Source organism: Sus scrofa, chromosome 2 (assembly GCF_054392235.1).
Source record: "Sus scrofa isolate SSC_HxYL_T2T_F1_AM1 chromosome 2, Sscrofa_HxYL_maternal_Yorkshire_Landrace_v2.0, whole genome shotgun sequence".
NCBI lineage: Eukaryota > Metazoa > Chordata > Mammalia > Artiodactyla > Suidae > Sus > Sus scrofa.
The window spans coordinates 148,610,180-148,632,572 of NC_139384.1; the positions used below are offsets into that span (position 1 = coordinate 148,610,180).

At 48.6% G+C, this 22,393-nt stretch overlaps 1 long non-coding RNA gene across 2 annotated transcripts in view; it reads left to right on the plus strand.

The window, feature by feature from the left end:
* LOC146405762 (uncharacterized) overlaps positions 1–22,393 on the plus strand; it is a 37,708-nt gene that overhangs the window by 5,896 nt on the left and 9,419 nt on the right. The window contains exons 3-5 of one of the 2 annotated variants that reach the window (XR_014838825.1): positions 3,217–3,520; positions 3,995–4,052; positions 18,204–21,137. The exons of the other annotated variant lie outside the window; for it this stretch is intronic. This is a non-coding gene — a long non-coding RNA (uncharacterized LOC146405762). Of the gene's footprint in view, positions 1–3,216; positions 3,521–3,994; positions 4,053–18,203; positions 21,138–22,393 lie in introns of those variants that run through there. 2 annotated transcript variants of the gene reach the window in all.

Here is a 22,393-nt window from a genome sequence, read left to right on the forward strand (position 1 = left end):
CGTTGTGGTGTAGTGGTTAACGAATCCGACTAGGAGCCATGAGGTTGCGGGTTTGATCCCTGGCCTTACTCAGTGGGTTAAGGATCTGGTATTGCTGTGAGCTGTGGTGTAGGTTGCAGATGCGGCTCGGATCCCGAGTTGCTGTGTTGCCGTGAGCTGTGGTGTAGGTTGCAGATGTGGCTCGGATCCCGCGTGGCTGTGGCTCTGGCGTAGGCCAGTGGCTACAGCTCCAATTGGACCCCTAGCCTGGGAACCTCCATATGCTGCGAGAGTGGCCCTAGCAAAGGCAAAAAGACAAAAAAAAAAAAAAAAAAAGATTGCTTCAGTGTCTTGGCTATTGTAAACAGTGCTGCTCTGAATGTAGGGATGCATGTATCTTTTTGAATTATAGCTTTTTCTGGACGTGTGTGCAGAGCGGGATGGCTGGATGACGTGGTAGTTCTATGTTCAGGCTTCTAAGGAACCGCTAGTATAGGAGGAGTCCCTTTCCTCTGCACAGCCTCCGGCATTTGTTATTTGTGATCAGAACTTTTAAGATTCGCTCCGTCAGCCACTTGCAGATGTGTGATGCCGTGTTATTAACCATGATTGCCATGTTGTACATTAGATTCCCTTTTTTTACTTTTCAGGGCCACACCCGCAGCCATATGGACGTTCCCAGGTTAGGGGTCAAATCGGAGCTACCGCTGCCAGCCTCCACCACAGCCACAGCAATTAAGAATCTGAGCCACCACTGCAACCCTACACCATAACTCACGGCAACACCGGATCTCCGACTGACTGAGCAAGGCCAGGGATCGAACCTGCATCCTCATGGACACTAGTCAGACTCGTTTCTGCTGCACAACTTTTTTTTTTTTTTTTTTTTTTGAATAACTGGAAGTTCGTAGCTTTGACCCCCTTCACCCATTTCATCCACCCCTCTCTCCCTGTCTCTGGCAACCATCCGTCTGTTTGGCACACCTATGAATTTGGGTTTCTTTTTAGTTTTTTACAGATTCTACGTATATGTGAGATCATGCGGCATTTGTCTTTGTGTGCCCTGTTCCACTTAGCATGGTGCTGCCAAGGTGCGTCCACATCGTCACCCACAGCAGGATTTCCTTCTTTCTGTGGCTGAGGAATACCCGATCATAGGCGGAGGTTACCTTTGCCTTGCCCATTCATCTCTTGGTGGGCCCTGAGCTCGTTTTCCCTGAGGGCTGGCGGCTTGGCCGGGCGCCTGATCCAGTTACTGCTGTGAGAAGGAGCTGAGGACCCTGTCCAGAAACCTTCCTGAAAGGTGATTGTGCTGCTGTGTGGTCAGCTATTTTCCCTCTTGCAGACGGAGCTGTCTGCCTGCTCCCTGAGAGACGAGGCTCTCACACAGCCTAGGGCCTCAGCCCTCCTGACCAATAAGCCGTTTTCATTTGAGAACAAATAATTCGCACATTCGGGGAAAGCTGCCTCTAGACGCAGCCCCAGCCCCGTGGGATGTGAAGAGGTTCGATGCCCTCCAGGTATTATCTCTTCCCCTAAATCTCAATTACTGCACAGTCTGCACTGAATCCTCGCTCTTTCTTGCCTTTTCCCTATTGTTTGTCCATCACAGAAGCATCATTATGTTTCTTGTTTCTAGACGTTTCTGCCCATGATGTCTTTCTTTTAGGCTCTTTCTTTTCCGCCCCCGCCTCCAAAAGGCCGCTGAAGCATTTCTTCCTCCTGAGAATCTGGACACTGTGTCCCTTCTCTGATACCTTCTCCCATTGCAGCCACCTTCCCACTTGTTCACAGGCTCTCTGCCTGCCCCCCCTTCTCTGGGGACCACTGCACCCCTTTCTACATAGACCTGCCTTCGCAGCCCTCTGCTCTGGGATTCCTTCTCGTCCTCCTCTCCCTTATCTTGTGGCTTCTGGGTGACCCTTCTTTACTGGAACGACCCATGGCCATTCTCTGGCTCTTGAGTTGTTTGTGCTTGTTACACAACGGCTTGAGAGAGAAGATGCTGGGCGAGGCTGGGCCCGCACACCATCACAACGTGCAGGGATCTGGACTCATCCCACAGATGACATAAATGACGGTATCTGCGGGGGCGGGGGCATGTGGGACACAGGCACAGATCCCCCTTGAGCAAAGACTGGAAACAGTTGGCGCTAGAAGCACTTATACGGGAGAGCGTGTCACCACGTGAATTATGCCACAGTGTATGGAGGACAGAGGCAAGACACGGTATCTGGCAGTTAGAATGATGATAACAAAGAATGTATGTGTATGTGTGACGGGGTCACTTTGCTGGACAGTAGAAATTGACAGGACACTGTAAACCAATTATAGTGGAACAAAAATCATAGAAAAAGAACAGTGATAAGAGCCGACACGAGGAGTGCTTCTGTGCCAGGCAGCCTGAGGACACTTCCTGTGCTCCTCTCCTGCCACCATCATGTTGCCTGCGATGTCACACACGTCTCCCGCTCCTCTGTCTGGTGGGGAAACAGAGGCTCAGAGAGTTTAGGTCGTTCCCCTAAGGTAGCACAGCAAGTGAGCAGAGAGCTGGGCTGAGGTCCTGGAGGACAGCTCCAGAGCTGGGCTCCTACCCAGGACTAGATGGTGCCCGGAGGTGAGGGAAGGAGGGGCCCACAGGCAGAGGGCAACCCCCTGGTTGCCGGTGTTTCTCATGATTCCCTGCTGCTCCCAGGCCCCTCCACCGTCCTTTCTAGCAGCAAACTGAACAAGCTTCGAATTCTCCCTGCCTGCTGGTCCTCAGAGCCTGGAGCCTCCGGATCCAGGCCATAGTTGCTCCTGCCAGAAGCAGAGAAGTGAGCTCGGGTTGAGCCGCTTTGCCTTGCAGAGTAGGAGAGAATTGAATTAGTCTTGTATCAACTCCCCGGACACCCTGAAAACCAGAGCCTGCCCCCTCCTTCCTCCGCAGCTTTTCTCTGCTCATGAAACGGAAAGCAGATGCCCCTGGGGGGTTCGAGCAGGCCCTGGTCAGAGGTGTGTGAGGAGGCGAAGGCCCATCTGCTTCTCATTGACTGCGGCGGAGGCTGCTTAGACAATGGGCCAGTGTGCAGCCCTCGGGCCCCCCCCACCCCCGCAGCCGTGAGTGACCCCGGGCCTGCGGCCAGGCAGGCCGGGGAGGGGCCCTCCTCCCCGCGGAGGCCAGAGCTGGGAGCTGGTTTCCTAGAGCGTGGGGGGAGTTCCTCCTCACTTGGCATTTCTTCTTTCTTTTCTTCCTAGAAAGATGGGTTTCAGCTGTTTCCCAAGACCTCTGGTAACCTGGTAAAGCAATGATATTTAGGGTTTTAACATGGAACGCAGTCTCTCTTCGATGCAGAAAACCAGGAAGAGTGAAAAGAAACAGAAATTAGTGACAGTCCCGTGGTCGAGGGTTTTGGTGTGTTTTCTGCCTGTCTGTTTCCCGCGAGTTTTTCCAGCATTATTTCTCAAAACAAGAACAGCCTAAAGCACACTTTAGAATTAGGCAGTGTGCTGAGTGCTTTGCCTGGATGATCTCAGCCTGTAAGTAGTTCAACCCTATAAGGTCAGTACTTTTCCTTTTTTAAAAAATTTAAAAAAAAAATTTTTTATTGGCGTTCCCGTCGTGGCGCAGTGGAAACGAATCTGACTAGGAACCATGAGGTTGTGGGTTCAATCCCTGGCCTGGCTCAGTGGGTGAAGGATCCAGTGTTGCTGTGAGTTGTGGTGTAGGTCGCAGATGCAGCTCAGATCCCGCGTTGCTGTGGCTCTGGTGTGGGCTGGCACCTGAGTTCCAATTGGACCCCTAGCCTGGGAACCTCCATATGCCGCAAATATGGCCCTTAAATGACAAAAGACCAAAAAAAAATTTTTTTTTAGTAAAGTATGGTTGATTTACAATGTTGTGCCAATTCCTGCTGTACAGTAAAGTGATTCAGTCATATATATATACATATATATATATTTAGTCATATATATATTTTTTTTCATTCCTTGGGTTAGTACTTAACACCGTTTTTTTTTTTTTTTTTTTACGAAGGAAGACACTGCAGTGTAGAGAGGGCAGGAAATCCACCCTGGACTCTCCCGGGCAGGAGGTAGGGCTGGGCACTCCAAACCAAACCACCCACAACATACCTGAGCATGGAATGTGAGCTAGTTTGTGTCCTATTTTTCACTAAGCCAAACACCAGGACCACTTTCCTGTTCGACCTCTAGCTGTCTACACATTTACAGCTGCCTGTGTTCCATCTCATAGACCTACCTTAGCAATCCCCTGATTTTGGATTGTGCCTTATTGTACCATCATAATCCTGAGACGATCCGTCGATACAGCCGTCTTTAAGCCCATCTCCCATGATTGGGGAGCAGTGGGGTTTCTGCAAATGGGTGTGCACACAAGATAGATTTTTGAAAGACGTATCCAACCGTCTTTAAGAAAAGTTATAGTTGCAACACTAGGTATTCTAAGCTTTCATCTATCAGATTGGCAAGGATTTTTTTAAATTTCGGACTCATTTTTGACACTTTTTTAGTAATCAAATAGTGTGCTTTCTCATTCACTAACTGTTGATTATTAATTTATTCTTTTGAAAATTCACTTCTCAGGCTCTTTACCCAATTTTCTGTTACATGATTCATTTTTAAATTGGTTCGCAAAAGCTTATTACATTAAGGATATTGATTCTCTGGTATGCCTTTGTTACACATACATATCTTAATCATTTGCCTTTTCATATTGCGATGTTTTTGTATTTTTGTCCGAAAGGGTTAAAACTGTTATGCAACTGATCTATCAACCCTTTTCTTTGTAGTTTCTTCCTTTACTATTTTATTTTTTCAAACTTCCTCTGTCTCCCGAACAACATTATATAAACATTAGTATTGAATATGATTTTTAGCCTGTTGTTTAAAATCAAACGTGTCACAGCGTGAACTGAACTATCAAGATGTCAAAATGTTTTAAGAAAGCACATCAGCTGATGGCCTAGGAAAACAAAGCTGAGAAATCCAGGACAGGGAAACCAAGACATAGGCTAGCACACATTTTATTTTATAACACAAGTATGAGAGAAATTTATTTGTGTTCGTTTTTTGCTCTGGCCTTGTCAGGAAGAGCTCACCATTTCTTATTAGTGGCATTCATAAATGTTTTCTTTTTTTCGTTGCTGTCTTTTTTTTTTTTTTTTTTTTTTTTTTTAGGGCTGCACCCATGGCACATGGAGGTTCCCAGGCTAGGAGTTAAATTGGAGCAGTAGCCACTGGCTTATGCTACAGCCATGAAGGATCCAAGCCACGCCTGCAACCTACACCAGAGCTCAAGGCAATGCTGGATCTTTAACCCACTGAGCGAGGCCAGGGATCGAACTCGCATCCTCATGGATACTAGTTGGGTTCATTACCACTGAACCATGACAGTAACTCCATAAATGGCCTTTTCTATTACACTATGCAGCCATTCTTTTGTCAACAAAATTAAGCTTTTTGTTTATTAATTTTAAACCACAATATCCTGAGTATGTGATCGGGGATAGCAAACTCTGGGTTTTTTTCCCCCGAGACTAGTCATCATTCAGTGATCTCCTCATTATTTCCCATGGAACTCGAATGTGGTTCCGAATCCTATTCACCACAACAGCTGTCTATACATTGACTCTTACGAAATGAGAGTGATTGATGTCCTGTCTATTTAGCAGTCATTAAGAAGGGAACTAGGAGTTCCCGTCGTGGCGCAGTGGTTAACGAATCTGACTAGGAACCATGAGGTTGCGGGTTCGGTCCCTGCCCTTGCTCAGTGGGTTGACGATCCGGCGTTGCCGTGAGCTGTGGTGTAGGTTGCAGACGCGGCTCGGATCCCGCGTTGCTGTGGCTCTGGCGTAGACTGGTGGCTACGGCTCCGATTCGACCCCTAGCCTGGGAACCTCCATATGCCGCAGAAGCGGCCCAAGAAATAGCAAAAAAAAAAAAAAAGAAGGGAACCACACTGCCTAATAGTTTAAGTGGGCATCAGCTGTGACAGAAGGTTGCTCCTAAGTTAGGAGGTGAAAGAGATGTCACAAAAAAAATCATTTCTTGGGAGTTCCCTTTGTGACTCAGTGGTTAACGAACCCGACTAGGAACCATGAGGATGCGGGTTCAATCCCTGCCCTTGCTCAGTGGGATTAAGGACCCGGCATTGCCATGAGCTGTGGTGTAGGTCGCAGACATGGCTTGGATCCTGTGTTGATGTGACTGTGGTGTAGGCTGGTGGCTACAGCTCCGATTCGATCCCTAGCCTGGAAACTTCCACATGCTGAGGGTGCAGTTCTAAAGAAGCAAAAAAAAAAAAAGAAAAAAATCATTTCTTGGTCTCCATAACACAACAGGAGCAGAAAAACAGTGGAGGGAAATAGTGCAGGGCTAAGCCTGAAGGTGCAGAATCCTCCAATAAGGCGATCCGACTGGATTTTGAATTTAGCATCTCCATAAAGAAGTGCATATCCAGAGTTCCATATTCTCACATTCTTAAAGTCTGTGATCTTGGTCACTGGTTGTAAGTCTATTTTGAGTGCTTCCATATCTAACAATGCCTGTCTATTGCCTTATCCTGAAGGCTACAGAATTACTGGGTCCCAACATTCTTTCTTCAAAGCCCTCTGAAGGCTGCCGCATGTAGATTGGCAGCGAAAAGCCTGAAGCCAACGAGTTGTTATTTTCTTTGTGAGAAATTGTTTTTCTTCCTGGATGCTTATAATATAAAAGTAAGTTATTCTTAAAGTTCGTATATTTTGCTAGAATGGGTTTTAAGTGAAGCCCCTTTGTTAAGAGCCTAATGACCCTAATAAGGTCATTGCTATGTTTGGAAATCCACTAAAATGACTCACAAAAGTCTATGTGAAGTGTACTCATGGCTCAGCTTTATTTGAGCGATATATTTGGAGGGTACGACTGGCTTATAAGGAAAAGGTGCAGGCAGAGTCTGGAGGGACACAGGCGCGGGCTTCTTTATGCTTTCTCCCTCCCATCAGGGATCACACACTTTTTCCCAGCAAGGAAAATGGGCCAACATGCGTGGTGTGTCTGCCCAGGGAATCCTATTAGAGACTCACGTCTCACCTATTTGATTGGGGTCTGATCATACGGGCACTCTACCTAGCATGCACCATAATAGAAAATATAAATCCCCAGCTCCTGGAAGGAAAGCAACTGTTCAGCCTAAACCACAGTGTTTGTAAAAACCGTGAAGGCACAGTGAGCTGCTCTTACTTACCATTAAGGGAAAGTTTTATATCCGTGTAGGGAGCTAATTACCAGCCAAGTTCCCAGACCCCAGCTAGCAGCTGGAGGTCTGAGGCTAGCAGCTTCAGGCCTGCTTTAAGGCTTTTCTGTGTAGCCCGCTTGGAATTTTTCACTTGTAATACCGTGAGCCTTTTAAGTTCTCATCCTAAATAAAGTTTTCTTTTATTACATCTTTCATTACTGATTTTGTTCTACTTGTGTGAGTTTCATCCTTAAGAAGTTCTAGAAGTCTTTGATGTGGCAGGATAGACAATGAGGAGAATGAGAGGAGGACCTGCCCTTTCCTTCCTGTCATTGTCATCGCTTTGTCTTTCCCCTCTGCATTCTGTGGCTCCTGCTCATTCGCCATGCTGCTAATGGACTCACTTTTCGGTAGTGTCAGCTCTGCTTCTTCGGGGCCTAATGCAGGTTGGCTGTTTTTTGTTTTTTGGGTTTTTTTATATTGCATTAAAAACTTTGATGGATAATGTGAGAAAAAGAATGCATGTGTGTATATATAATTTTATGTGTGTGTGTGTGAGTGTGTGAGACTGGGTCACTTTGCTGTGTAGCAGAAATTGACAGAACAGTGAACATCAACTATAATAGAAAATATAAAAATCTTAAAAAACAAACTTTGAGGTTATAAACCTGATTGCCTTTTTTCAGATGTCCCATGATTCTTTTCTTTTGACTTAATTATTATTATTTTTTTAATCAATGCAGAAGTTCATGGCTTTTTGGTGCCGATTTTTTTTTCCATGGTTCTTTTCTAGTGGTTTTTCCCCCTGTGCACCTCCTGCAGCTGTTGGAAGATCTCTCTAGATCCGTTCATTTCCAGTAGATGGGTTGTGGGGGCTCATGCTTGTTGCTGCCTTTGTTGTCAGGGGTTTCTGTTAAAAGCCCTGCTCAGCAGTTGAGTCATAGATTGTGGTGCAATTTTCTGGCCTTGTTCCTGGTGACCAGCAGGTTTTTATTTACTGAACATCTGGTAGCTGAAATCCTCCTTCTTCTACACCAGTGTGTAGCCACATGAAAGCAATGGAGAACGTAGAAAGAGCGGTGCCCCAGTGTGGCTGCCTGCAGGCTCTGCCATCGTCTGGGGCTATGGTGCCACGTGTGTGAAGACCCCCCTCCTGGGCCACTGTGAAGCCAGGGTGTGAGGAGAGGGTACCCTTGGAGGCACAATGCTCTGGACAGCACCCTGGTGTTGTGGATTGCTGGCCTTCCTGTTCCTGCTTCTCGAGGCTGGCTCCCTGACCTCATAATGGGCACTTTTCATCCAGTTTCTTGCCTGGCATTTAGCTGAATATTAATCTCAACTCACAGAATGAGATTTTTTTTTTTTACTTTTTTCATTGTTGTCTTAGTTACATTCATGCGAAGCTGTGAGCAGCTCAGTAGGGGGCTATTAACCAGGCATTGTCTCGAAAGGATAGTTTTAGGAACGTTCTAATTAAGGGACTGCCAGGGATCCCAAAGAATCAAGCACTCTAAGTACCCAGTGGAGATGAGAATCTCGCTAGGGAACTGGAACAGGTACTTGCCGACACTAATGCACAGTCTCAAGCAGTGTGTTACAGGGGGTGGACGGTAGCAAGCAGTGTATTATAGGGGGTGCGTGGTAATAACAAGCAGAGTACCACAGCAGGAGCCCTGGGAGCCCATGTTTGGGAGTCAGAAGTTCTGGGTTCTGATTTCTGACTCCATTTGCCGTGTGGCCTCAGACAAGGCAAGACACCCTTCTGGAACTCTCTTGCCTTGTTTACAAATGCGGGGATTGGTCCGGAGAGTTTCCAACATGCCTCTCTCCCCACCATCCCTCAGCATCTTCGACTGTTGTGATTCAGTGGGAATTCGGTAGAAAGGCGGGACCTTCGGACCTTGGGCTGATCCGTCTCCTCCAGGGGCCAAAGAAACAGAAAATACAGATTCCTCCAGTGTCGGGAGGGTCCCTGTGTCCCACCAGGGGTGCCCAGCTCCAGCCTCTGCAGCTCATCTTTGTCTGCTAGATTTTTTTTAAGAAAGGATGGTCTATACAATGTATGAGTTTGCAGTTTTTGCAAAGGTCTTGTCTGTTTGACTCATCCAGCCTGTTTGTAGGTGTGTGTTTAATGTAGCAGAAAATGGATTTCAGGCTTTTTTTTTTTTTTTTTAAGTGAAAACTCCTTTCAGGACTGATTCATAATTTAACCAAAAGGAGTTGGACTATGCCTCATTTTGACTATGAGCCATGATCCTTTTGTTAGGCCAAGTTTAGACAAGAGGTCTAAGCATCGGTGAGTAACTTCTGCTCCATTAGGGTGTGCAAAGACCTAGCCTGGAGCCTCCTCTGCCCCAGGCGGATTTTTGTCTCATATTCAGAATTCCATATTCTGAGTGTCTGGGCAGAGGTGAGTCAGCGCCCATGGTAAGGAGCAGCGTGGCTTCCTGATGTCTGATGAGGCTGCCCTTGGCTGTGAACCCTCCTGGAGCAAGGGGCTAGAGACCTGGGACTTCAGGGACTCCTGGGCTTCTTTCTCCCTGCTAGCTGGCTTTCCTCCTGAATGCTCCGTAGACACGAGGTCCTACTACCTCCTGTGACATCTCCGACCGCAAGCCAGGATCCCAAGCCAGGATAGGAGGGGAAGTTATCAAATCTCGAAGATTATAAAACACCGCCAAAACCGGATGTTCAGGTTAATGCAAAATCCACTTGGGAGGCATAAATAATCGAATTGGTGCTTGACATGCAAACAGATACATAATCCCAAGCTCTTTCAAGTGCATGGGCTTCCAGCTCCTCCCACTCTCAGGATGAATGGCTTATACTTGTGCCATATATGCGGATGTGGTACCTTACCTTAGGGAGAGAGATGCTGGGGAGAATTGCCTTTTAGTTCCCCTCTGTGAGGTGTTGCAAGAGGGGGACATGGATGCAGCCCAGAGGATCTTTCTCTGCGGCTGCCCCACCTTTGCTGCCTGGATGTCTTGTGCAGCAGAAAGATCGAGCCTCTTTCTGCTCTTCGTCTCCCGCAGGGGGTCACAGCATTTTCCACATTGTCCTAGGGTCTGTCTCTCCCACCTGTCTGCACTCCTGGAGGTTAAGAACCACATCCAGTCATCGCCTCAAGGAGCCTCTGCAGGAGGCACCCTTAGCAGTGTCTTGTTAAGCCAAATGAATGTCAGCTCTCAACTTCGCCAAGGAACTGGAAGGATGGCATTCCCCAGAAGACAAGTGCGTCTGTCAACCAGAATAGCCTTGTGTATTTTGTTTATGTCATTGATCAATATTTATTAAACACCTACTCTGTACCAGGCATTCTTTTAGATACTGGGGATGGAACAGGGAACAAGACAGAAGATTCCCCACCCACAATGATTTTAAAGGTCATGGAAAAACAGATAATAGACAACCCACAAATCAAGTAGCAGCACTTGTTAAGGGAACGCAGATATGACAATGGAGAGTAATCGAGGTCAGGGAAGACCTGTCTCCTTTCAAGTGAGATTGGAGGACAAGAAGAAGTGAGAGGACAGAGCAAGGAAGAGACAGCTAGTGCAAAGGCCCCGAGGCAGAAATAAATGTGCCTCATTAAAGAAACAAGAAGTCTAGACTGGTTGAGGAGCAGCGAGTGGGAGTGGGGAGTGGATGGCATGAAACTGAAAAAGCAGCCAGGCTGGGGCCAGATCACACAGATGACTCCGAATGCATGGTGAGGCCCCGCAGGTGCTTTGCGCAGGTGGAGGTGACAGGGGCATGTGTGTTCCTGGAGGCATCTTGAGAAGCCCTCATCACGAAGGCAGGGTCTCATTCTTCTTTGGGACGACCCTTCATATATTATGCTGTTTTCTAAGGAAGGAGGTGCTCTTACCTCACTTTCGCTTCCACGTTGCTTGCTCAGCCCCTCTGGTGCATGTTCAGACCAGCAGAAGAGAGGGGTGGCCCTGGCCCTGGGACTGGGAGGAAGGGAATGGCTCTTGTGGGCATGGAAACCACAATGGCAGTCTTTTTTTTTTTTTTTTGTCTTTTTGTCTTTTTAGGGCCACACCCATGGCATATGGAGGTTCCTGGGTTAGGGGTCTAATCAGAGCTACAGCTGCCGGTCTACACCACAGCCACAGCAATGCCAGATCTGAGCTGCACCTGCAACCTACACCATAGCTCACAGCAACACTGGATCCTTAACCCACTGAGAAGCCAGGGCTCAAACCTGCAGCCTCATGGCGGGATTTGTTTCCACTGCATCATCATGGGAACTCCATTTTTTTTTTTTTTTAAGGTCCACACCCACAGCACATGGAGGTTCCCAGGCTAGGGGTCGCATCAGAGCTATAGCTCCCGGCCTATACCACAGCCATAGCAATTCAAGATCCGAGCCACGCACAACTGCACAGCACTCAACACTCTGCATTGTCCGGCACTCCTTGAGTTGCAGTGACGGGGACACCTTGCAGCTGCTGAGGTCAGAGAGAGAATGCATTGGCTGCCAAAACTGGCCGAGGGCTTGAGCTGGCCTCCAGGGCTCACTGTCAGCAGGGCTGGGCCTGTCCTTTCGTTCCCCCCACTCTGTTTCTTTCTCTATATCAGCTTTATTCTCTCGTGCTCTAAAAAATCTTCCTCCCAAATGCTCTCACTTCCACACAGAGTAAGGTCTCTGACTTGGGCCCCACACTTGGGAGTGACTTCCTTGAAGTAACTTCCTCACTAAGTCCCCTCCCATGCCTGGGGCCGGCTGGAGCCCCCGGTTCCGTCTGTATGAGCTCTGGGCCTCATCTCACCTGTTTAGTTCTTTCAGCCACCTGGGGTAGACCCCATGCTCTCAGGAACTTTATGACTCCCATTCATGGCATTATCTTGGGGGCCCTGTGGTCAGGCCCCCGTTCCAGGACATGGTTTGGAGAACAGATCATTTCTGCAGGGCGGCACAGTGCTTTTGCATGGAAGGATCGGGCCCCCAGCCTGGTGATAACTTTAGAATTGAGGGTGACTTTTACTCCCATCAGACATGGAATGAGGTCAGCGCTCTGGGCTCTCCTGACTCTTGGGCCCCAACTACATTTGAAGGCCTGGGTGTCAACCTCTCCTTCATGTCCTAAATGTGGTGCATTTTTTGTCTACAGCACTCGCAAGCAGTGGGTTGGTAGCAGGCGTCTTTCATCTTATGTCCTGCTTCTGTACTCAGGGTGATCTCTCTAAACTACACCACACGGCAGGGTCTCTGCCACGTGGCCCTGGGATCTCCTCCCAGGGTTTCGAGATCATTGCTCCATAGCACCGCTGGGCTATTCCAGTGGATATCCTCTCTTGCATCTGCTTGATGTGCCAACTCTGTGCCCTCCTGGCTTTGTTGTGACCCATGGCAGATGCAGGACAGGTGTGCAGATCAGATAATCCTGTAGCTCTGGCCTCTGCACACAACCACCAGTATCTTTCTCGTGCACATTTTCATTTCTCTCCTCTCTGTTCATGATTGAAGATACAGCCCTTGTAAAGCCAGGACCAAATGGTCCAGTCTCAAGAAACACAGTCCATCTACCCAAATTAATTTCCCAATAACTCAAATATTTTATTTTTACACTTTGGAGAATCGGAAAGGGATCTCAGTGTTTGCTCCATGGCTATTCTCTACACTTCCCTGGCAGTTCACAACCGTTCGTGTCTCTCTTCAAAATTCTCGCCTTTGCCAAAACTCCTAAAGCCACAGGCTTCAGGGCTTTTCTTCTTTATTTTAATTTATTACCTTGATTTGTACTGTCTCTTATGGTAGCCACTAAACATGTGAAGCTAGTAAGCATTTGAAAGGAAGCTGCTGTGCAATGAGATGTGCTTTAAGTATAAAATCCACACAGGACTTTGAAGACAAAGGATCAAGCTCTGTAAAATATCTGATTAATAATTTGTGTATTAGCTACATGTTGGAGTGATAATGTTTTTAAAATACCGCCTTATAAAATTTGAGATTTTGTTTCTTTTTCCTTTTTAACATGGCTGCTAGAAAAATTTAAATGCTATATTAATATGCCTAGTGCATATTTATAAATATAGCTCATGTTGTGTTTCTTTTGGACAACAATGAGTCAGATCAGTGAAGGCTTCCTAGTTTTCTCCTTTTCCTCCTGCTTCTGTGATTCTTTTTTCCTCTCTCTGTTCTCTTGATTCAAAAACACCAAAGTTCCACTAAGTGGCCTGGCAGAAATGCAACGCTGCTCAGATGGGCAGGACAGGGAGCCAAGGGTCCCAGAGATACAGATAGATTGGTCATCTTTGTCTCATCACACCTATGTTATTAAATAGCATTTGGATCAATATAGACATTTTAGGAAATAACTGACTTCACTGTCGATTGAAATTGCCATCATAAAACTTTGCCCCACAGAAAACAGCATTGGATGGAAGAAAGACACTCGGGTTTTTTCCCCTAAAACTCTTCCCCATCCACATTTTACTCTAGAGTTTAAATTATGTCATTAACATGAGAGCCTTCTTTTCTGACATTCTGTTCTTTCCAGGCTCTGCCATCATCCCATACTTCTTAGTTGACACAGCTCAGAGGAGACAGTTGGCTCTTTTTCTTTAAAATTGGCAGGCCGCATTTTCCTGGTTTTTCCTCCCTTGGATACAGGTCCAGTTCCCCATCCATCCTCACCAGCCACTTCAGACTGCCATTTATTCTTCAGTCCAAGGAGACTGTCCAGAACCATGAAAGCAATGCTGCTGTGACTCACACTTTGCATAAAATATGTCTGGGTGTTTGAGAAAACAGCCCAAAGGATGGTTTAATCTAACCCCGTGATAAGAGATACAAAGCCCTGGGCTTTGAAATATTTTTCATTTGATAATCCTTTTAATCTTTTTCTTTTTAATTGAAAGCTTTGATGTATTTTTTATTTGATCATATTTTCATCGAAAAGCAGTGCAATGACAGTGACAGCTAATGGGAAACTTCCCGTGTCCGAGCGTTCACACACGCGTTAAAAAAAATGAATGTGAACCGAATAGATGCCTTTGAAACGAAGCATGGCTGATGGGCATTCTCCCTAGGTTCAAAAAGGAGGGAATTACTCTGGGTGGTTGTAGCCACAGATTTAAAAGCTAACTATTGTTATCGGCCTGTGGTTTTGAAAATCAGAAACAAACTTGGAAAAGAGTTTCCTAGAATCTCCAAGAAACTCGGGGAAGGCAAGGGATTGCACCCTTCTTTAGTCTTTTCTTCTTAAAATGCCATACGCTTTTCTTTGCCCATAAAGAGCCCACATATATAATTTTAGGATCTATTAGTCAGCATTTGCTATGGTTTTGTATAGTTAATATGTCAGAGACAATTGCTTGCTCATGTTAGAGCTGAAGAAGAGGAAGTGGCATATTGTGTAATTAAACGGAATCTCGAGAATTAACGCTGATATTTGGTAAGCCATTTCCTCTTCTCACTCTAAGTGTCTAATTCATGCTTTTCCTGATAAACAGCAAAATTGCAGTTCTCATCAGAAACTTTGAACTCAAAATATAAATCTCTGAGGGCCTAGTTAACTCCGAAGTGGCATGTGCTTTAAAAAAAATTTTGGGGGGAAAACCAGGGGCAGTTCAGAACTTAGATTTTTGGTGATTGTGTTTTTCATGAAGAATTCAGTGTCCAGGCACACACACACACACAAACGTTTCTGTGTCTTGCCCAGAAAAAAAACTCCCTTTTCCCTGCCGTGGGCTGAAGATTTTACATAGCGCGGGTGTTAGACAGAGGGCCGGGAACATTTGTGGAGAGACAGGCATTTAAGCAGAAGCTGGAGGACAGCGACTTCACCTGGTTCTGGACGAGGCCAGCAGCACAGGTCACAAGGTCCCAGGGGAGAGGCAGCCTTCAAAGGTCCCTTTCCCCGCCTCCGCTGTCTGTGCTCATCCTCAGCCAAGGGTAACAGGTGGCATGTATGTCCCCATAGATATGCTCGGGACACTGCCTATAGTTTCTGCCACCTGCTCCAAGCGTAACCCTCAGGAGACTCTTAAACATGTAATATAAATGCACCCTGCTCTAACCTGGGGCCCTGGGGCCCAGGGCCAGGGGTTGTGGGGGGCAGGGGTGCTGCCTTAACACCACATGTCTGGGTGAGATGCAGTGAGAGACTGGCTCATTTCAATCTCTGTCAAAATTCTTCCTCTTGAGTAATTGACAGTAGGGAAGCAACTGTTTCTAAAATATCTCTTGAGACCTATGGTTTGGTGCTGAGAAGCTAAGAATGCCAGAAATCGCTGGCTCTTTAGTAAATCCTACCGTAGAGTTGCAACCTTGTCTGTAAAAATTCTGATCGCAGAGAAAAAGGCAACTCTGAACGTGACCCACACTGATATGTCCCAGGACTGTGTCTGAAAAGGGGCCGACAGAACCAAAGGAAGAGTGGGGACCAAACCACTAACTCTGAAACATTATCTGCACCTCCATGTTCATTGCAGCATTATTTACAGTAGCCATGGCATGGAAACAACCTACGTGTCCTCTGATGGATGAAGGGATAAAGAAAAGGTGATAACATACATTTATATCATACAGTGGAATATTATTCAGCCATAAAAAAGAAGGATCCTGCCCTTTGTGGAAATGTGCATGGACCTCGAGGGCACTGTGCTAAGTGAAATACATCAGACAGAGAAAGACAAATACTGTACAATCTTGCTTATGTGTTGAACCTTTAAAAAAACCTCCTAGAAACAGAGGAGAGAGTGGTGGTTGCCAGACAAGGAGGGAGAGGGTGGAGGTGAAAAGGGTCAAAAGGTACAAACTTCTAGTTAGAAAATAACTAAGTCCAGCAGGATGAGAATCGCTAACAATTCTGTGTTGCATATTTGCCAGTTCCCAAGAGAATAGATCTGAAAAGTTCTCATCACAAGAAAAAACATTGTAACTATGCAATGATGGATATTGACTAGACTTCTTGTGATCATTTGCCGATAAGTATCTACTGATGATGCAGCACACCTAAAACTTACACACTGTTATATGTCAATTATGGCTCAAAACAAAAAACAAAAAAAAAAACATGGAATGGGTGCCTCCGAGGGCCAGGAGGTGAGGGGAAGAAAGCCACCAACAGTAGAGGAGCAGCAGCTGGGATTCCAGATCCCTGGGGAGAAGGGCACTTGGCCAGCCCTGCTCAGAGACCCAGGATGGCAGTGAAGTGAGGTGAGTCCTCTCTGCTGCTGCTGCTAGACATTCAATACCTGGTTCCCTGCCTGAATTTTATAAGAGCAAATTACTAAATGATTCCCATGGCATGAAGGGAAAACAGAAGAGCGGTCCAAGGCCAGACGCTAGGGCAAGTTTCTGCATTGAAAGAGCATTTATTATGGGCTTGAAGTGAGGCCAGGCCCAGGCTGCCAGCATGAGCTGAGGGAGAGCGGGAGAATGTTGCCTTTGAAGGTTGGTAGGTGGTCAGGTTTCTGCTGGCTCTGCTAGTGACCCTATCTTGTCCCGCCAAGGACCGAGACTGGTATTTAGAAGAGAGGGGGCTCCTATTTGAAGTTCTGTATTAGCATTGCTGCAAATGATAGGACACTTATTTCTAGGTGACTGTTAGGTTCCAGGGACCACAGTCAGTTGCCTCATGTGGGTTTTGCCCACTGCCCTCAGAGTAGTCATTTTAAAAGAGCTTGAATTTAGTGGAACACACTGACACGGCCAAAGAATCCCCAGCGGTAGTCTGCAGAGTTGGTGTGCAGAGTTGCAAGAGCTCTCGGGGCCTGCCTGAATGTTTCAGGCCCTGGCATTGTGCTGGGCCTGCCCTCTGCTTGGAGGACGGGGCAGGGTGGAGGGTGCAGTTGTGTGTGAGTCGCTCTTGTGTGTCGAGCCGAGAGCCTGGGTGAACAGGCTCAGTCTGCCCTTGAGGCTTTCCGCCTAAGGGGCCGGGTTGGAAAGGGCCAACCTTTCCAGGGAGGGCCGGGAGAAAGGTGCCACAGGATGGGAGGTCACCACCAGCCACAGGGGATCAGGTGGAGGAGGCATTTTCAGATGCGCCTCAAAGATGGGCAGGATTTGGGCCAGAGACAGAACGAAGGACGAATCAAAGGTGTGAGTGTCTGGGAACCTTTGGGGTGTTGCTTGGGGAAGAGCGAGTCCTCTGCTTTGGTTGGAAAGTGGGAAAGTATTTGAGCAAGGCCTGGAAAAAGGAGTCAGGCCCAGGTTGGGAGGGTCTGGCTTAGGGAAGGGGCTGGGGGTCCCCACGGTAGCCTCAGGAGAGGAGGTGAGTGGGCAGCTGTGAGGGGTGCCGAAGGCCTGCGCTGCTGCACATGTGCCTGTGACAGTAAGAAACTGGTGCTTGGACCTCAGGACTGGAGCCCTATTTTTTTGTTTGTTTTGTTTTAGGGTCTCACCTGCGGCATATGGAGGTTCCCAGGCTAGGGGTTCAATCGGAGCTGTAGCCACTGGCCTACACCAGAGCCACAGCAACGTAGGATCCGAGCCGTGTCTGCGACCTACACCACAGCTCACGGCAATGCCGGATCCTTAACCCACTGAGCAAGACCGGGGATCGAACCTCTGTCCTCACGGATGCCAGTGAGGTTCATTAACCACTGAGCCATGACAGGAACTCCAGGAGCCCTGGTTTAACTGGTCTGAGCTATGGCCCCAGGTGGCAGGATTTGTGAAAAGCTCCCCCGATCAGTGATTCTAAGATGCTGCTCAGGTTAAGCACCTCTGGTTTGTGGCAGATTCTGATTCAGTGGGAGTGGGGCTGATCAGAATCTGAGTAGCAAGGGTGTGTGGGACTTGGCCATGCCATACCAGCAGAGCGCCTTCTGGGAGGAAACGATGAGAAAACCTTGGGCCTCTTTCACCTGGTTTGCTCTGGGATGCTGGACCCTTGCGGAGGGAGGGCAGCAGCCTTGTTCACTAGGGCTCGCTGACCTTCGGGGCAAATGGGGACTTTAAACCCAAATGCACATACCCTCCAGGTCCCGGGAAGCCCTTTGGGGGATGTGTGGGCATGCAGAGCTTTAAGCAGAATCCTCTTTTTCACAGCAGAGCTGCCTGAGCGCCCTCATCCTCAACACCGTCCCACCGTGCCGCCTCCCCTCCCCCGTGGAAGCGTGTGTGCAAAATACAGTATTTCTGCCTCCCTGGCAGTTATTTAGACGTATGATAAAAGCTTGAAATATCAACTTTTAGATTTGGCTCGGTGACTGCAGTCTTGGCCCAATCCCACCCTTTCTGAGGTTCAGTGCTGCATGCAGCAGGGCTGTTGAAAGATCAAATGAGGGAGCCCAAGTGGCCTGGCCTGCAGCCAGCTCTGGGCGAATGGCGGATACTGTTCACTTGGTTGGCATCTGGAAAACTGTCTCGGCATGTGGTTAGAGCTCCCTGAACATGAACGCCTCCCCCCTAATGAATGGTTCCCAGATTTTACTCCCAGGGAAGCTCAGACATCTTGTTGGGGGTGGGAGCACCATGCAGCCAGCTTCTGTCCTTCCCCAAGAAATGAAGCCTCCTGACAGCGTTTCCCTTCTTCGATCGTGGCGCTGGCTCACTCTAGATGCGCCATCAATATATCAATTTATCAGTGAACAAATGCTGGGAAAAGGGTTGTGAAGGAGGCAGGCACTCTCCCCTGCTCCCAGAGTCTAGATGTCACCAGACAGTTACAACACTGACGGATGCCACAGTTGGGAAAAAACATAGGGGCCTGAGCAAACCCAGAGAAAGGGCATCAAGTCAGGGAGGGCTTCCCGGAGGCAGTGTTGTCTAAACTAAAATCAAACCAGCGAGTGAAAGCCAGGCAGCAGGCTCATCTATGACCTGTGTGTTCATAGGCCTGGAGTAGGAAAGGACCCGCCGGTCTCAGGGGACAAGGAGAGCCTTAGTAGACGTGGCCGTGGAGGTGAAGGCTTCCTGGTCTTAAATTTGATTTCATCCCTTCGTTGGCCCTCCTAGATGATGGTAGGCTTGCAAAACAAGGAATCTTCTACCTCTTTTATGTTTATCTCCGCATTTGCTCCACTGCTCCACTGTGCAGCACCCACTACTGACACTCGAGTAAATGCCCACTGAGCATGGAACTTACTAGAAAAGGAGGCCGCCTAGAACTTCTCTGAAGCCCCTGTCACACCTTCCTTGGTCTGGGCCATGCTGCGTGCCACACAGTCGAGTCAGGAGAAGGACTAGCAGAACCCTATCTGCTGGCCCCTGTGGCAGAGGCCATGCTCGGAGGCCCCAGGAAGCCATGCTCTGAGGAGCTTTCCATCTTTAAGGGGTGTGCACCCCCAGTGGCCCTGGGGCTGAAGCCAGGGGCCTGTGCGAGGGCTGAAATGTGTGCCTTGTGTCTGCCTGCCTCTCATACAAAGTATAAACCATCCCTAAAGAAAACCTAGCAGACAGACAGACCAGCTGCAGAGGCTGGAGGAGGGCAGGCCTGCCGGGACCCAGGGCACTTCGTGGCACAGAGACCAGGGAAGGGCCGAGAGTCAGCGACAGCGACAGGAGAGCTGGATGGTCCCTTTGCACTCTGCTCCCATCGCCAGCGGACAGACTCAGCCTGTCTTGTTCCCCCACGGTGGCTCTGGCCAGCCACGCGTCTGCCTCTTCTCCCCGCCGCCCCCCACCCCGGGCCTGTCTGTTCAGGTCTGCAGAATTTACTTCTGCCTGTGACTCAGGGGAGCAAGCTCTGGTCACTGACAGTCCAAACCAACGGAGATCAGATCCGTCTCTGGAGGCACGAAAACAGGGATTTGCTGGGATCTTTCCGAGTCTCAGGATTTTCCTGGAAATCCCCAAGTAAGTGCTGCTTGTGGTCTGCAAAGCCAGGAAATTGCTTCTTACGGTTGGCTCCAGGGTGGTCAGGGACCACACAGGCCCGCTTGCGCCCTGTCCGCTGAAGAAGGCCGCGTGTGTGTCCAACCAGTTTGTCTGTTTGCAGTTGTGAAAATTCAGAGGTGATTTTCCCTGGTCGGGATGAGCAGGTGGCCCAGCAAGTAACCATCAGCAGAAGGAGGAGACTCTCCCAAAAGGTGGAAGAAGACTGATGCCGGATGCCAGACCCCTGGCTCTGGCGGCCTGGCCCCATCGGCCTCTTGGAGCCTGACGGGTGCCTTGACCACAGTCTGAGGTCCAAGGTGAAGCGCCTGGGCATGGAGACGGGCCGCTTGGACTGTGCCAGGACCTGCCATTTTCCAAGAGCCCCTTATTCCGCTACTGAAAGCAGGCCCACCTGTCCTTCATGGGTCCTTTAATGTGCGTGCGTAATAGGATGGCCCAGGCGCTCCTGGCTTTGTTTCATGGTTGTGTGCCCCCCTCCCCAGACTGTGAGCCCCCTGAAGTCAGGACAGGCTGCCTTCTTGCCTTTGCTCCGTGGCTGTAGAGGAAGCATTTCTTCAGTGCTAAGGGCAGGGTCCTGGGGTAACGACTTTGTGGGTACCGATTCCTTAGCGATGGGATGTTTGCTCCAAAGCCAGCCCCCATCTTTCTGCATCGTCCAGGACCACTGTTCTAAGGATGCCTTGCACTGAGGTTCTTAGGTTTGACTCTCATCAACCCCACGGCCTGTGCCTGCTAAACACGCCACACGGGCCATGCTTCCAGCAAAGCATGTCCTCTGAGATGAAAACACACCCACAGGCCCCTTTGCCGGGACCAGTAGCGGCCTGCTGTTAGCCGGGGAGGAAGGACTTGCATTCGTTGCTGTCACCAAGCTGACACTGTGCCAACCTCCGCATCTGGAAACGGTTATGAAGAAAGAAGAGGCCCGAAAGCCCAGGCCTCATGACCCTGCAGCCTTCCTTTCTGCTGCTCTGTTTATTAATTTACTGGTGTGGAGTGATCTGCTCAGGTCCCCAGTGTAAATTATAGGAACCAAAGTTAAAAAGAGGCCACGGCTGTCACAATAACTCTCTGAAAACAGGCCAAGGTCTTTTTATGGGGTCTTGGATGAACTTTGTGTCTTAAATAAACATGTTTTTTGAAGTTGCGTATTGGGTTGGACTTTAGTCGCCACGCCAAGCCTTTATAAGCTCTGCTCGAGCCCCGTGTCCCTCCCCAGCTCGGCAAAAGTCTGCCACATCTGCTGCAAGGGCTCCGCAGGATGTGCATGCGTGCATTTGGACACGTGCAGTCTGCTGTTTGCACATCACGCCGACACACCGAGGTGCACACTTCTCACCGCACCCCCCTGTGCTTCCTTTAAACTGTAAGCATCTAGAGAGCTTGGGAGGAGCCTGAGAGTGTTTGTTTGTCACCAGCACCACGTGCAGCTAGCTGCTGATGGTGCCATGCAGACAAAACACAGCCGGGCAAGGCCGAGGGGCCCGCCCGGGAGCTTGCTGGTTTTGGAATACGGAACGTGTTCACCTAGCCCATTTGGGTCTGTTTTTGAGGAGGACCAAAAAGGAAGCATTAGGATATTTCGTAGATTTCCCAACGGTGGAGAACCCAAAAACCCAGCACAATCTTCAGTGGAATAATCAAGACGGCCTTTCCCTTGGCCCCTAAGCACGGACGCTCAGGAAAGCCGTCCCTTCAGGCTCTTGTGCTTTGAGAACCGTAAAGCCCTAACGAGAAGCAGAAACCCGGGCCCGCAAATATGTCTCTGGAATGAACCCTGTCTCTGGCTTCTGGCGTGATGTGTTGCAGTCTACCTTGCTGACTTGGCTTCCGTCTGTCCTCGACGACGATGATGAATCACCTCTTCTGGGAAACTGGGAAGAAACCCCACTCCCTGCGGCCCCCTCCCCCCCTCCGCTGCCCCCCCCATCCCCCACCGAGCTGTGTGGTCGGCAACTTCCCTTTGAAGGTCCTTTCCTAGTGAGCCATGTATCAGGCACTTATTTCATTGTATGTGCGCCCGGCTCCCCAGATCCAACAGAGCGGCTCGTGTTTGGAGAAGGACTGACTCATCCGTGCTGGGCTTGCAGTATTGAGTTCAGGGAGTGTTTGTAGAATCCGTCCAGAACCACTCTGCAGAGCCAGCTGGTTGTCCATACATTACCAACAGGAGTGGTGTTTTTTGTTTTTTTTTTTTAAATGATATAGACCAGTGGGACTAACTCAGACTCTAGCTCCACTGTGGCTTCCGAAATGTGCTAATTCAGGTAGGCAGATCTTTTCTATGGCCCCCGGGGGCCATTTTAATTCTTTCGTTGTCCTGAGATTTTCTTGTATTAAATGTTAATTAAAGGGACTGTGCCATTTGTTGGAAGACGTCTCAGGCACAGAGAGTTAAT